The sequence below is a fragment of the Epinephelus fuscoguttatus genome, linkage group LG17, assembly GCF_011397635.1.
Source record: "Epinephelus fuscoguttatus linkage group LG17, E.fuscoguttatus.final_Chr_v1".
NCBI lineage: Eukaryota > Metazoa > Chordata > Actinopteri > Perciformes > Serranidae > Epinephelus > Epinephelus fuscoguttatus.
Window position 1 is genome coordinate 23,536,494 of NC_064768.1, and position 17,262 is coordinate 23,553,755.

Sequence of the window (17,262 nt, forward strand, 5' to 3'; positions counted from 1 at the left end):
GTTTTCATTAGTTCGCTCCACGCACACACACAAACACGCATACACACAGCAGGACTGAATGAAGAAAGGCTTTCTATCTGATGCTAATGAAACACAAGCCTAGCCAGTACTTGGCAATGCCTCATGCCCTCTTAAAAAGCTTTATTTTGTGTGTATATGTGTGTGTGCATGTGTGCGCTTTATGTGTGAAGGATGACTCCAGTGCCCTGGCATGGCTGCCCCGCACTGTTCCTGAACAGGACTAACTGAGATGATGCCAGGAGCTTTTACACCTGGCACCGGCCAAAACAGAAGGGAGGAGCGGCGGCGTAGCTGGTTCCAATTTTGAGTGAAGAAAAAGTTTCACACTGTGGAGAGAGGATGAAGGGATAGACAGAGAGGGAGAGACTGGGAGGAGCAGCAGAGAGAGGAAGGGAGGCAGAGACAGAAGGACAGGTGCGAGTGATTTTTGGCAGGAAGCGGCCCCCTTTAGAAGTCTTTGAGATCAACTCTGTGTTTGCCTTCCCATGCTCCTGAGATTGGTGGAGAGACTGGCAGCACATCCCCTCAAACATGCCAGCTCATTGTAGCCCTCTCCTACCAGCATGACCATATTCTCCAAATGGGGTTCCCCTGCCAAACCCTGTGCACACATGCAAACTTCCATCCACAACCCCGCACAGTCTCGTTTTCACTGCCATGGTTTACTGACCTACTTATATTCTCCGCACCTCTGTTCCTGCCCACGTTTGATTTAAGTTGAAGAGTGTGTTTACTAGCCACTGAGGTGTCGAGACAAGTCCCAGAACAGGCTTTTAAACAGGCTTTACCATGAAGTTGTTGCTTTGGCTAGCACAGCACGGCAGGTAGTTTTATGTGTTGCATGTGCGAATCAAATGTTTTTTTCTGCAGAATACTTTTGTGTAACCCCTGAAGGAAGTCTTTAGTTCGGTCATAAATCATCCTGCTGCCACTGGAGCATCTTTTCCAATAAGCTGTCATTATGTTGGCATTTAGTCAGCATCATGTAAAGTCATAAATTCATCTATTGCTGTTTTAATGTAGTGTTGCTGCTCTCACGACTACAATCTTAACATGACGCCTGTATGGTTTTCTTTGATATTTTTGTGGCTTTACTGGATTCGCTTTGGAGAATGTAGGTGTTCTGTTTTTTTTAATGCATGTTAAAGGTGTACTATGCAGGAACTGTCGGCTACACAATATCAAACAGTATCGCCAGAGAAAGTGAAAGCCAGCCTTAGATTGTATATTTGCATTTTTTTGGCACTGTTTCTTATGGCCGATATACACTGTGCGATTTTGGGCTGTCCCAGATAAAAGATCGCTACTGTGGGAGAAACGTGGTGATATCTTTGGTCGTGGCTCTAAAACGATGGTCTTATGTCACACTGTGAGACAGGTTCAAGGACAGCCGTTGTCAACGTCTTGCGAACAAAGATAACCTGAGATAAAATTCTGACGGTGTCAGAAATTTAGCATGACTATCTCACAGTGTGACAGCTGCTACGACCTACATCTACTAATCAACCAACAGAAATGCAGCACAAAATGACGCAATGGTCACCGCGACACCGGCGCTAAACCCAAACAAATGATCGCTTGCCATGGAGGTAAAACGATCAAAAAGAAGTCTGTGGAACTCCCAGAAAGAGGAAAGTTTGGTGGAGCTGTGGCAGCAGAAGCCTTGTTTATTTGATGTTTCCTCCAGCTGCTATCATGACCGCGAGAAAAAAGACGCTGTGTGGAAGGAAATTGTGGAGGAACTGCAACTTCCAGGTGAGCAAGCTACCTATGGTGGCGCAGATGAATGACGTACGCTGATGCTGTGCACGCTGATGACGTTGCATATTGACGTACGTCGTAACCTGCGATTCAGTAGTAAACAGCCATCGTACAATCTGCACACATCAAACTTGCCGTCGTACCAAAGTTTATTAGATCCACGTCTCACAGTGTGTCATGCAGTAGTCTTCTAAGATTGCTAAAATCGCACAGTGTATAGAGGGCATTAGTTTAAAAGGCTTCCTCGTGGACATATTTTTGCTATTGATTAATCTGTTGATTATTTTCTCAATTAACTGATGAGTTGTTTGGTCGATCAGATGTCATAAAATGGTGGAAAATGTCAATCGATGACATCTTGTTTTGTCCACATGCCAAAGACATTCAGTTGACTCTCAGAAGTGAAGAAACCACGAAGTTTCACATATAAATGAGAGAGAGCTAAAATTAGAGAATTTAGACTTTTTTTCTTCTTAAAAAAAATAAATCAAATACATTGCCAATCAAAGGAGTTGGCGATTCATTTAATAGATGACTAATAAATTAGTCATTGCAGCTTTACTGCCATCTGGTCGCTACCTTTTTATAAAGTCCCAACCTCACCTGCGTGTTCTGCCCAGCAACGTCCTGACCACAGCAGTGTAAGAACAAAATCGGAAATTACAGACAAAGGGCAGAGTGTCTGTAGATTATTACACCACCACACAGTTCTAGTGGGTTGTAGGTGATGATTGAGAACCTTTGTATGAAACTATACAATGTTAAATCCTAATCTAGTCATTTAACCTTTAAATGTAAAACAAATCTCAAGCACTTAAACTGATTTCTGGAATATTAGATGAAATCAGAAGCAGAAAAATAAGACTATGGTGCATCTTATTTCAGCTCACGTGATTAATGCTTACAAGGGGTTTTCATGGCGTTGCCCCTGGCAACCAAGCTGTTAGTTCAACTGTGCGTGAGTTTAAAAAACTGAAGACTAACTTCTGGAACACTGCAAAAGAGCGTGGACTAGAGTGTGTGTGTGGATCAGGAGTTGAGTGGCCCTCTTAAACAGACTTCTTAGCTTAATTTCTGCACTCTCTCTCTCTCTCTCTCTCTCTCTCTCTCTCTCTCTCTCTCTCTCTCTCTCTCTCTCTCTCCGTCCCTCTTTTCTGTGTCTCCCTTTTTTCCCCCTCCCTCTCTCTACTGAACCCCACTTTTGGCTCTCTTTGAATCTGCTCTCTCTGTTGTCTCAGCCAAGACACACACTCACACACTCAGCTGCTGCCGCTTGTTTTGTTTCGACTTAATGAATGCCAAGTGTGTACACACAAAGAGACACACACACACACACACACACACACTTGTCTTGTCTAGCGTAACCAATGACTCTTGTCAGTAATGCATAATCACCATTTCCATTTATGAGGGATTACATGCATGTGCGCGCAGGCCTGTACGCACACACTGCAAATGTGTGTGCTAATAGAGGGCCATAATGTGTCTATTGATTTACTTTAGATGGTATTGTGAGGGAACATATATGCAGTGCAACACCTAGTCGTACACCTAATGTTGTATTCGTACATAGGGGAGTACTCACATGCACAAACAAATTGCCGTGCATTGACTAAACAGGACAGATAGTCCTCTGAGCTTTTAGTCGGTCAATTAGAACGGCATCTTTGCTTTTGCAGTTAAACGGTGGCTTTCTGTGCCTGCAAAAAAAAAAAAAAAACAGAGAAATTTGTATCATCACTACAAACTGTGTCCGTGCTTATTGCAGTAAAGCTTAAACTGTCTCTTTCTTTGTTTATTCCGTCTCCCCCTTCTTCTGTCAGTCTGTCAGTGACTCACCCCTGCATGTCAGCGTGTCAGTCTCCAAAATCTCCTCTAAAGTCTCCTCTCATTGTCGCTGCTCCACTGCAGCTTTATGAAAGCCTTCCGCTCTGCTGAAATGGCAGGGTGAAGGAGTATTAACCATCCACCACAGTGCATAATGTCACTCATCGCACAGACTCGCTCCCATAATCACTGTCAAATACAAGTTGAAGCACTGCGATTGTAGCACAGATTAACCATGTTACAACCGGTTTGCATGGTGCTTCATGACAACAGAATGTAAATAGTTGACAGGATTTACTGTATACTGTTATTTTTGTATCTGGAGCGACTGGGGCTGCCGTGCTACAGCCAGAAAAGTCTTTTAATAGTGTGTGTCTTTTTTTAGCAGCAAAAATATCTATTGTGAGCCAAGCTGTTAAGATGAGTCAGAATATTGTATAATGAAAAGATGACTCAGAATACTGTGTCAGTGTATGAAAACATGACTCAGAATACTGTAGAAATATATTAGAATATGTATAAGAATATCTCATATTGAGACACCTCTCAATAAGAATCATAACCTTGTATGTCAAAGTAGGTGTTCCAGGAAAAGACAGAAAGTGTTTCCTTTAAAGTCGTAGCCAAAGGCAAGAAACATGACACCTTGATGTGCTATTAAAGCCAGAGCTCAGTTGGAAGTTGTGTGCGGAAAGAAAAATGTTTCAAAAAGTGAAGCTCAAGGTGCTCGGCTGCAGAGTGCAGCGACCCATTGGAAGGGTCAGTCTTGTCATCTCAACCTGGGGATCCTCTGTAAATTGGAAATGCACTGGTGTGAGATTAATCAGTTAGAAGCTGTGTGAGTGTGTGAGTGTGTGTGTCGGGGGGCGGCGGGGGGGACATGTGCACTTCAGTTTCTTTTAAATCTGTCTGCTAAGTTGCTGTAATAGTTTTGTAGGACCTAGGGTTGGATATGACTCGTGGACTGTAGCAACACCTTATACGGGATTTATACTTCTGCATCAAAGCGACGCCGTACCTACTACACTGTATCCTATACTGTAGCCTGACATGCACCGCCCCAGAAATGTAACTACATGCCGTGGTCATGCAGACTTCCTGTCTATTTTTGTAAGCTGAAACCATTTGCCTCAGTGGAAACAAAGCTTTTATTTACTTCAGTTTCAGAGATAAGAAACAATTAATTGTGAAGACAATAAAGCCTCCACAAAAAAAAAACATTTTACGTCTTGTGTATGATTTATCCTGGCCTCATATGTGTAAAGGAATCTGCTGGTTGCTTGGCTGATTTATACAATGTAAAATGCCATAGGCTTGTGCTAATGATGTTAGCATGTTGTATTTGTTTGGAAAAAAATGTGTCAAGTATAAGACAGTTGTTTTGTTGCTGAACCTTGTGAGTTGTAATGGAACTGAACTTTGTAACGTTACCTTTTGTTAAATGTTGCTGTTGTCCCTGGCTTGATAGAAGTAGAGGAAAAGTCCAAGCTAATTTATACAATGTAAAATGCCATAGACTTGCTATGCTAATAACATTAGCATTTGGTATTTATGGGGAAAATGTGTCCAGATGAAGACAAGTGTTCGTCTGTGAATGCTGCGAGTTACAGTGAAGCCAATCTAAGTACTTGAGTTTGAAATTGTCTCTATTAAGACATGTTTAATGTGTGTTTTGAATCAAGTAACCTTTACAGCAATTCACAGAAACCCCACCGCTGACTAGTGGTTTGGAGGATTAACTGCAGAGTGACAGACACACGACCGCACAAGTATGAATGCTCACAATGACGTAGGCCACGTGTCCCGCTTTATCATGGTGTCTATGGGGATTGACTAACTTCTGAAGTGAGCCTTAAGTGGCCTTTGGAGGAACCACAGTTTTAGCACTTTGATGTTTGGTTCATTTTCAGCTCCAAATTTTGCTGCTTGCTTCGAACTGTAAATTATGAAAACAACAAATAATCAGCATAAAAAAATGCAAAGAAAAGTTAGATTTACTATTCAATACACCTGTTTTTCTTTCATTTGAACCCCACTGCACTCCATGTGTCCCAGATCTTTTGTTTGAGCCACAGCCTCCTCCTGTGTCTCTAGCCCCAAGGCCACACATCTACTCAGGGTCTCTGAAGGTCTACATACAGGACTTTGTCTTAATTAGACTGATTGCTGAGCACATACAGAACCATCTCTGATGTTTATTGACCTAATCTGGCTGTGGTCAGCCACTCCCAGGGGTGAAATGCAAGGTCAGAGGTCAGAGGGTTTGAGTTCAGCATGTGTTGCAAAGGGGGTGGTAAATAGCCCTGAGCAGTGGTCCTTGACTGCTAACAAAGCCTACATTTAAATGCAGTGCTTTATTTTTTATTTCTGGCCAAGAGGGAAAAAAAGACACAGAGTAGGAAGCACTGTTCTTGTTTTTCTGCCATGTCATTCACCACAAATTGAAAACCTCTGGCCACATCTGGACAAAGCACCATTGGTTAATTTAAGTTATTTTAGTAGCGTTTAGCTTAAGCACAGCACCCTTTTTTTGCACATTAGCATATTTAAAGTGACAAAGGCGACAATGGCTGACTTCCACCTGACCTAATATAGCATTTATATATTCACAGAGATACAGCTAAGCTTGATCTATTGTCAAGATGTCTTTTCTCTCCACATCTGCCTATCAGGCCATCTCCCCTCTCATCGTTTCATTCAATAAAAAAAAAGAGGAAGGCCAAGGTTATATTTAAATATGCACACAGGCCTTGCTTTATCTTTTCTTTATCTCAAATGAATATTACCCTTATTGTGACTGCTTGAAGCATATATCTGTCACGGCTGACCTGGAACAGACAAACACACACTAGCACACCTCTGAATAACACACACTCACATTAATCTCAACGTTAACGCAAAGCAGTTGAGCATATAAACAATATGCTGACAAAATATATAGAAACACTGAAGTATATACATTACTATCATGGTTATTAAGGCCCGTGTCAGTGGACTACTGTGTGTACTTTTCAGTCCAATATAGTGAGCCATAAGTGGACTCCTGTGTGTAAATTTGTCCTCTCAGCAGCCTTGGCTCGTTGACTAATGATGGTGGTTTATTTGTGTTTGGTGTGCACCAGGCTCACAGTTACTGGGGTCTATACAGGGGCTGTTTGCATATGTGAAGGTCATGGGGTCAGTGGGTCAGCTCACTGCAGTGCCATCCCTCTTCTAAATACACAGAGACAGAAAAACAATAAACACATTGAGTGGGGTGAGTTCAGTTACGACTGTTTAGCTTCCCAACAAAATCCCTGAAATGGACAATGTGTGGTGAGTGTAGTCTTGAGCAAAAAAGGTTTCAGAAAGTCAAGTTTATTATATCATTATGCACTTTCAACCCTAGGAAGTGCTCCCAACAAGCTAAACACCTTTTTTTATGCATGTTTTGTAGTTTCTTTTCATGGGTAATGTCACTTTAACACAGAACAAGATTATTATGCTGCGAAAAAGCAATAGTTTTTTTGGAAGGAGGCTGATTTTTCTGCACTTTTGTACCACGAATAAAGGCATCAGCCAATCACGTTGGGCCTATATATGATTATAAACATGGAGACAACATGGACGCTCCGTATTCCAAACCAAGACTAAACTTTACTCCTTCTTTTGACTGTAAAACAGGCAACGCACACTGGATTCACTCCTCCCGTTCTTGCATTTCACAGTAAAAGCCCATGACATATACACTTTATGTTAAAAGGAAACTCAGTAAGGTAGCTGCTATGGGTCAAGAGGATCCCTGCAGCCGCATTTAACCCGTTTCTCCAACAAGTGCTGCAACTGTTGCAAATTCGTGTCACTGCCAGTATGATGCCACATATTTGCAGGCGAGTATTTTGCACACGTTCGTGTTTATTTACTACGTCCCTGTTGTGATAAGAAGTAAAAGCTGATTAATTTTCTTTATTTGATACACAACTTAAGTGCTCGTTAATTCACAATGTGCTGTGGTTAATTAACAGTTAAATGTGGTACAAGAAAGGTTTGGTACTGAAACAAAGTAGCCTTGGAGCTTTCTCTCCTTCATGCACGCGTTAATGCTCGTATACACACACACACACACACACACACGGTGTAAACTATTGCGCATGTACACAATTTCTTTTCACTCTTATCTGCTGATGGATTTGATCTGAACAGACAAAACACACAGAAACAGATAAAGATAGAAACACTGATAACATGCACACACATTTTGCAAAGCTTTACCCCTGCATGTAAACATTCAGTCACTCTTATGTACATAAACATGTATATTCATGTTGCTCTGATTTCAACAACATGGACTCTCACACACACATAAGCACAAACACACACACATAAGCGCACTCTGACAGAGCCAGCTGCAGCGAGGTAGTCTTCTATCAGGACCATGTCGGCCATCTGGAGCCAATTAATACAGCCCCTAAGGTACAGACTCTGGATCAGTGCTCCTCTCCTCACACAATAACCTTTACCATGGGAGGGAACACAAAGTCTGACTGGAGCTCAGCCTCATGCGAACATCCTTCAAACCGTAGGACACGCTGTGGACGAGCTCAAGACTGGGCTTGATTCAGATGTTCTATGTGTCTGCAAAACACTGAGAGATTGTAGCCAGATTTTGGTGAGGACGTATTTACTGATTACTGAAACGCATAAAAACTATGGATATACAATTATTTAAACATGTGCTTTGTTTTTGTGTGGTTACTGTGTTTCTTGGCCATCTAACAGGTATATATAAGTTAAATGAACAGAATAATTGTGAGGCTGTTTTAATCTTTTTTCCGGCCTGGCACACTTTCATAGTTCTTAATCAACGCTTTTTTTTGTCTCTTTCTTCATTGCTATTTGTCTGTCTTGTTCTCATGCTCTTTCTAGCTGTATGTGTGGAGTTTTGGAATGGATGCAATTAAGATATGCGATTATTTTCCAATTATTAAGGCATTTGTGGCATCGCTGGCTGCAGCTTGTATCCGAAACACTTCACAGTATTGAGAGCGCGGAGTGCTTTGTAAGTCAGAGGCTGACACATTTGCACAAATCAACTCAGAGACTTTTAGCTCGTGTTGCACTCGCCTGCCTTATCCAAATATCAGGTTACAGTGGTACAGCAAAGGTCTGAAACCAAACCACACAGTGGCTGCCACACATAACAGCCAAAGGCTCCGCCACGGATGACCCGTGCACCAACTACAAGAGACACAGTGTACAGTATGTGACCTCCGGACCACAGACACACACGTCATTAAAAGCCCTGTCACATTCAGGCACACAGTCATTCAGTGTCATTCGATCCACTCATTCATTAAACGATGTAGTTCTGGTGCTTTATGTGGTGAAAAGTGGAAAACTAAAAGTAGAATCTGGCCTTAAATGTCCATATAATGAAAAGAATTGGCTTGGCATTAGATCAAAACCAGAGTATCAGGCTTCATGTCTAACTTTAGAAGCAGAAACAGGCCTCATATCTGGTGTTGGTTACTTGTTTCAAGCTTTATTTCACCCATTAACACAAATGCCAAATACAAATGATTTCTCAAGCTGGAGCAATTAACACGGAGTCATCTGCTGTTAAGTTAAAGTCTCAACAGTGTTTGTATCTCCTTGTTTGTCCCCTCTGCTGCTCTGTTGCTTGTACATATTGGACTCAATTCATCAATATTTAATATACATAAAGAATTGAAAGATCCCGAGCCAACAGCTTATTCAATAAATCAAACGTACATGGGAGACCGCCTTTTTTCAACAATCAGTCCTGCCTAATTGACATTTAAAGTATTTTTCTTTGCATCCATTATAAGTGTTTTATGCACAAATGAGTTGATATGCTGTTTAATAAATCAGCTGTTGTCAGCTCTGTGCAAACAAACACACACATATGTGCTTAGTCATCCAGTTTCTTGCACTCTGCACCCTGTCGATGTGCTCTGGCTGAGAGTAAACTACTTTAAGGAGCCAGCTGGAGGTTTCTATTTGCGATACACGTCTTCTTCACTGACAGTTTTTGAGTTATTGACTGACTGCGAAGAAGAAATTCTGTTTTTGTTGGCTTCTCTCTGCTGGGAGAGGTCAGAGATGAGGGTCAGTCACTGATCAACATCCCTGTGGTAGGGAGTGTAGACAGCGTCTTGCTCAGTGACACTTCAGCAGGGTGGGTTTTTGCCAACTCACTCAGAGCATATCTTAAGATGACCACATGGGGAAGTCCTGCCATCACAGCAGTTCCCATGGGAACAGCCATCACTGGAAAGGTGTTAATAAGTTTGAGATTGAAGAAGAGAGCAAGAGATCTTTGATTGGCAGGGTCCATGTCTACGTGTGAGATCTAAGACGACATTTCCACTAAGGTTGGGTGCCAAAGTGGTACTTTTATGGATACTGACCGATTTACATCAGTACTACTGAGAACTGATTCGCAGTCATCAGTTGGTGCCAAATTTCAGTACTCTGAGAGACCGTCTGGGTCAGAGCATTGGGTTCAGAAGCACCCAGAAGCCAGGAAGTCGCCTGCGGGGCTCTGGTTTTGCAGCGCTCATCTGCAGCAATAGTTTCAGCATCTGTGAACCTTAACTTCCACTGCATGGTACGGCACTGCTCTACTCAATTCAGCTCTCTTTTTCAGTTTTCTTGTAGCAAAAGTTGTGGATTGTACCTGATACTTTTTACAGTACCTCGTTGGTCGAGGTTCCAAGCAAGTTGAGCCGATACTAGGGGAAGGTGGAGATAAAACACTGTGCTAATTGGTCAGAGAGAAGCTCCATTTGCATGACAAAGGACATATTCTGCACAAACCAGCCATTCAAAAACAGCCAAGTTTCTGTCAAAAGTGACACCATACAATCAGCAGAGTGCAGACATTACTCTGTGGTTGCTGATGAAGGGATTTAGCAAGTGTCACGTTGAAGATGATTTCATGGCAGTTCCATGTGGTGGAATGATAGTGATCAGCTGAGAATCCCACCTACACTGTGAGGGTACTACGACCAGTGTGAAACCAAATGGAGAAAATGACCTGGTACCAAAACTGAGTCGAGATGAGCTTAACAACATGATGGAAATGAGGCGAATGTAAACTTTCCGCTGTGCTGCTCGAGCAGACGGTGGTCTTGCCTTGGCTGAGTAACATGTAGCTCATCTTTCTCTCCGTCCCTGGGTCCCTTTATCACTGCCTCCTTCCCATTTTTCATCTTACTTCATTTCATGTGTTATAGAGGGAAATCACAAATGGCCCTTTATCTTCTCGCTTTCTTCTTTCCCCTTTTCGCCGCCTTTCCCGGGATTGCTGGCTGACAGGATCGTCGAATTTTCTCACTCTCTCTCTCTCCCCGAGATAATCAATGCTCTCGCAGCTACAGTGACATGTGTAATATTAGACATTAGAGCAGCCCTTTGAAGGATAGATGGCTGGTGGGGGTAGCAGGAAGGGATGGAGGGAGGAAAGTATGGATGAAAGGTGGATTAGAAAGGGATGAATGGGGACATCCTGCTGTAATCTCTCCGCTTTTTCTCCCGCTATTGGATCTCTGTTTCCTCTTTTCCCTCCCTGTGTCTCTCCAGCCGTCCTCTCATTCTCCTTCAATCAGGGCAATCAGACTAATTTTTCTCCCGTAAGACGCACTTACCTACCATGGCACTGCACCAATGAGTTTTCTATGGCTCAACACTGTTGGGGACATAGTGTACTCTGGCTCACACACACACACACACACACACACACACACACACACACACACACACACACACATACACACACACACAGAGGCAACCCTCCTCTGGGCAGACGGAGGGCTATATCAGAGGCTCATGTTACCACTCAGCTCATTGCAGTGGCAGCACTTACAAAAACAGTTGTGTCATTGCAAATTGTTCCTGTGCTTATTTTTCAATATTTACCTGGTACTTGGGACTCTGGAGTGTGTGTGTGTGTGTGTGTGTGTGTGTGTGTGTGTGTGTGTGTGTGTGTGTGAGAGCTATACACAAGCCTCTCTCATACATGCTTGACTATCTCCTCATTTTTTAACTAAAGATATGTGGCTCCATTTTGGCACATTCGCAAAACTTCGGGGACAGTCCATTTTCAGTGGAAGCTTGATGAATTTGCTAAAGACGTGTGACTCTAATTGTTTTCCGTGCTCTAATCTCCCGACACCCTTGATAGTGATAAAAACAGCAATTCTGTTTCGCCACCTGAGCACTATTTCCAAACAAGAGATCTCTCTGTCATCTTTAAAATAATTACTTTTTACCAAAATTGTGGTTTTTGCGGTGTAATGTGACGTGTTTTTTTAATTCATCCACTCCCCTGCCTTGAAATTCACAGCCAGACGCGTCATTATCGCACCATCAGTGAAGCAGATCTGTTTTTATTACTTTTTTATTAGCCTCATCTTTGCTGTTAGCATACCAAAGAGAAAGAAGCTGACAACAGATAATACCTAGAGAAATGTCCATAAAGAGAATTTAGTCCAATTACCAGAGATTACCTGTAACTGGTGTTTTCAGTGATAGTTAGACTTTGGGAAAGCCCCCCAGCATATCTCCCATGTTAGTTAATAAGTAACAGATAACAGAGGATCGTCCCGGGGAAACCTGAGGCCCGTCTAAAGAGGCTCTGGTTGACTGTCTAGACAGGATGTAGTAAGCACAATGCTTTATTAGCTCATCTGTTTCTGCCTCTTTCTTTTGCACAGTTCCTTATTTCTGTTGTCATAATGTCTGTTTTTCTTTTTGTGTGTGTGTGTGTGTGTGTGTCAATTTTTCCCTCTCACTCTCTTTTTAAAAATAGGATCCTATTCATCTAAAGAAGCAATAAAACTATCCAGGGTTTAGCTTACCAAAGAGGCTTTTATGGAGAGCGCCGTCTCTCCTCCGCTTACTGTTTAGAAAGTGTTCATTGCACAGCTTAGTCTACAATGCCCCCCCCCTCACTCCCCACCCCACTCGCAATATTAAATTGCAGACTATTAAATTTATAGGATGGCAGGACGGGTTTGGGTGGCTGCACACTTGAACTGCGCACTAGCAACAGCAGCAGCTTAACATTCATGCACACATACAAGTGTTCTCACATGAGCACAGTAATGCCTATGTAAAAACACTGCTGGGCAGAAAGACATTCTTATTCATGTACTATTATTGATACTATAGATAAATTGGTAAAGCACGGAGACAGAATTGTGTGTGTAATAAATAGTTGTTCCCTTAACATCCATTTAAGTTGAAAGACCACTGATGAACATTGAATCATGCCTTTGATCATGAAAGATAAAATACAGTATAAATTCCTTCAATATTTAGAACAGATGCATTTGTCCTCCTTAATGAAAGTGAATGAAATGAAAGTAGCGGAAGACTTTTATTTTGAAAGACCCCTAGAACGCATCTTGAGAGCTGGCTGTTGCGGTAGGACGAGTTCTGGAGTGGACGGGGGTAAACACGACCGAAGCTGGTCTTACACAGCTGCAAATTAGTGAAAAGCGGGGAAGTGGCTGTGAGCTGCACCTTTTCGGATTTGATGAAGTTAACATTTGTCATATTGCAACTTTATTCTCATTAATTGTGTTTTCCTTTATGCAAATAGACATGTCCAACATAAATTGATGCAAGAAAGGCACAAATTGGAGCATTAAGTCATCAGAATGCAAAAAATGAAGTGAAACTTTCTGACCACAGTGCCCTCCCCCAATGCTGAAATGAAACTTACACCTTTGTGTCGCTTAAGAGCAAAGAGTCTATACACAGTATGCAAATGTGCCTGAAGAGCACACTGTGTGCACTGTTGAAATTCCAAAACTGGATGTGGTGGCACGTTTGTGGTTAAAGTTACCTAACTGTGTGCATTTTCTCTGTCTACACTCTCTGTGTATTTCCGTCCCCTCTCCATCATTTATCTTCGTCTCACACACTGTACATTTCACCGGTCTTGCAGTCACGCAAGCCTCCCTGCTTCCAGTGTCCCTCCGCACATCTCCCCCTCTCCATCACTTCATCTCACTTTCAGGCTTTTGCCTTTCTCTGCCTCTCTGTGTCTGCACGCCCTACACTCTCCATCCCTAGTGGTCATAGAGTTATTATGGTGAGCATGCAGACTGAGAAGGTAAATGTTTCATGAGGACGGACTTGAAGTTGGGTAGGGGAGTGTATGAGTATGTTTTTTTTTTTGTGTCTTTGCATGTGTGTGGCAGTGTTTGCATTTGTTTCTGTACAGTCAGGAAACAATAAAAGGCCAGCCTGGCAGGCACACTGTGGACGTGTGAAACAAGGATTGTGCTTTAACTCTCTCACTTTCTCATCCTTTGTCTCTCTAGCTGTTTGCCAGACTCTTCAGTAACTGAACTTGAATAGGTTTTGGTCTGTTCACTGCATGAAGTCAGTTTTTGATCATCATCTGATCATTTCTTTTTCCTTCTCAATACACTCGTCTGTCTTTGTCATGTTAGAAACCAGTAAAACTCAGCTTCTCTTTTCACGGGTTGGATTTCTCTATTCTCTCTCTCTGTCCTCCATTATTTGGTTGTATCTTAGTTTTTAAGTTTATGTGCTGCCACCTTGCCCTATTACCTTTTATGCGTAGGCGCTGTTAATCTGTTGGTGCATTTGTCGCCTCATGAACGCCATTTGAGCATTTTTTTCACATTTAGCACAAACATTCACTTTTACTCAACCAAGAACTGATCAGATTTTGAAGGTCAAAGGTACCTTACAAAACATGTTTTTGGCCATAACTCAAATATTCAAACACTAATCATGACAAAATTTTACACAAATGTCTGTTAGGATAAAATCAAGTGATGACATTGTATATCCAAAAGATAGAAGGTCAACTTAACTGTGACATCATAATGTTCTGCAAAAACACCTAAAAACAAAACCGCATATATGGAACTGGACAAACTTGGATGTGAACTGCAACTAGACTGTCTAGCAGAGACATAAAACCACAAGGTGGGACTCTAGTTTCACCTTATTTTGTGAGTAAATCACACCCTTGTGTGAAGTGACATCTGTTCTCATTGTGTCTTTGTTCTGTAATACCAGGGTAAAACAGTTCATCCTCTACGCACCTAGCTTTTAAGTGAATGTTGAAATAAGGCAGCACTATAACAACCCTCTCTTCAGTATAATGATTGATTAAACTTTTCAACGCCACATGTATTTGGAGACTATAAGTCTGTATTTTGTGTGCTGAGAAAATGCCTCTAATGCTAATGCTTGTGGACATTTTGGAAACTCAAAATCAAAGGCAATTAGTTCTTGTAAATGTGGATCATTTTTGTGTACTATTCCATCTTACAGAATGCAAAGCTGATCACCGTCATAGGATTTTGTTTCCTGAGTGTTTGATTGTAACCAAACTGGGCATGTGCAAACAGTTGTTTGATCAGTTTTCTCTCACCTCACGTCCAAATGCAGCGCTTTGGCAATGTGTGTGCAATCATCTCTCAATTTCTCACGTATTGAGCTTACACCCATGTCACTGCAAAGAAATTGACACGTTTTGACACCATGCTGTTCCCTGATTGAAGTGTAATCGGAGCTCTGCACCAAATGCATTGTGGGTGTTCTCCAGACATGATCCTATCTTCCCTTACTTCAGTCCCATCCGCAGCAAATTGACAAATAATACCAGGATATCGCATTGCTTCTATCACTGCTCCTCAACATTTATAGCATAGCTCGCCATCACTCACACACACACACACACACACATGCACACACACAGCAGCGCTAATCGATCAAGGCCACTTGCTGGTTCACGTGGCCCCTGACTACGACTTTTATGATTTGTGTGTGTGTGTGAGCGTGAGTATTAGCGTTCACTGCCAGGTGTATGTGTTCTGAGGGAGACGGTGTGACAGGTAAATCCGTCGCTCTCCCTCCAACACCCACTTCTTTAATATTCTCCTCCTTCCTTCGCCTCGACTGACACACACTGTGAAATAAAGAGAGAAAAGAGACAAGCAGAGAGAAAAATGAGAGAGACATCTCAAAGGCTTTGCGGGCCACAGAGGAGAGTCAGCGCAGCGTACAGGGGGAAGAGAAAAAGGAGAAAATATAATGGTGTGAAGGTGAGAAAGAGAAGTGAGAAGAGAGAGAGAGAGAAGGCAGAAATATAGAGAGATGAAGAAACTTCAGTTGCTCTCTGGCAGCGTAATTATCTTTCACTCAGTGCTCAACAGATGTACTGTAATATACAACTAGGATGTCTGTGTGTGTCTCTGACTACACACTTAGGCTGTATGAGATTTTCACGGCATCATAACCATCTCAGAAAATATCACTTCATCACACAGTTATTATTATTTTTATTATTATTATCACTTACAATGACCCTTAATGGAATGAAAACAGAAGGGCTTTTCGGTTGAATAAGCACTTTTTTCTAACTGAAACTTAAAGCCGAGAGCCAGAAAAGTTTGTGTGTGTGTGTGTGTGTGTGTGTGTGTGTGTGTGTGTGTGTGTGTGTGTGTGTTACTTTACGGGGTCAGCGTGTGTGTATTTGTAACTCAGAGGTTACACAACGAACAGACGATGCAGATGCAGCGCTGAGCCCTGTGGAAAATTATCTCTATGCTGCATTTTATGAGCAATGTGTGTTAATTCATTTGTCAGGGATTAAAGTTATGAGCAGGACACATACCTTGATCTGCATGGAGAGATGGTGTTCTCAGCTGCGTATGTGTGTGTGTGATACAAGTTGACGGGTCTGACAGGTAGTCAAGGAGGAGAGGAGATGCACACATGCAGGTGAAATTCTCCCTCTAGTTGGATTTTTTTAACACCACAGATAAGCAAATATACACGGTGTGATAACTGTCAATTGTCATACCATGTAACACCACTACATGTAGTTTTTTGTGTAATTTACTCATGCAAATACAAACATTTACACTCAAACACACCCAAATACTCACTGAATGACCATGTCAGCCAAATGAGTGTGTGTGTATCTGTGCATCCACGATGGGCTCACACCCACTGTTCACTGAACAATTGTGCAGATGCACGCAAAGGTGATCAATTCTTCACTGCAGGGTAATTGTTTCAGCAATCCACTCCACAGTGAGACAATAGCCATCGAGCCTCAGTAATAAAAACGATGAGAGGGTGTGTGTGTGTGTGTGTGTGTGTGTGTGTGCGCATGAATGTAAAAGAGCAAAATAAGATTTTAATCAGCTGCAGAGTGATTTACAGGGATGAATGATATCAGCACCAAATACTGATGCAGGATATGTGGTGTATACATTCTACTTTCGTGTGTGTGTGTTTTATCTTTGTTTCTGATGTATGATTGAAATCGATGTGATTATCTTACATATAAGTCCTGTAGTGCGTTTTTCCATGTGATCATAAAATCTGCTAAAATTTATTAACTTTCCTGTCAGCACAAGCAGTCATGGCAGCCTCCTTGCGGTAGCGGCCCACTGCTGTGATGTAGACAAGAGCTTTAATTCTCTGCTCGAACCCTAGTGGGCCCAACCCCGGGTTCGGGCCGGGCCTGGCTGTAATTTCTCAAAATTCCTGGCGGATTGAATCTGCCTCTCATTAATGAGGACAAATGTTACGCAGTCTCTAACATATGGCATATGGCAGTTTGTGGGCTGTGCGAACATTTGGTATGAGAAG

The 17,262-nt window shown here is 42.1% G+C and overlaps 1 protein-coding gene across 1 annotated transcript in view; it reads left to right on the top strand.

The window, feature by feature from the left end:
- The window catches only part of jarid2b (jumonji, AT rich interactive domain 2b), a 128,511-nt gene that overhangs the window by 72,765 nt on the left and 38,484 nt on the right, over positions 1-17,262 (top strand). The gene's annotated exons all lie outside the window — the stretch shown is intronic.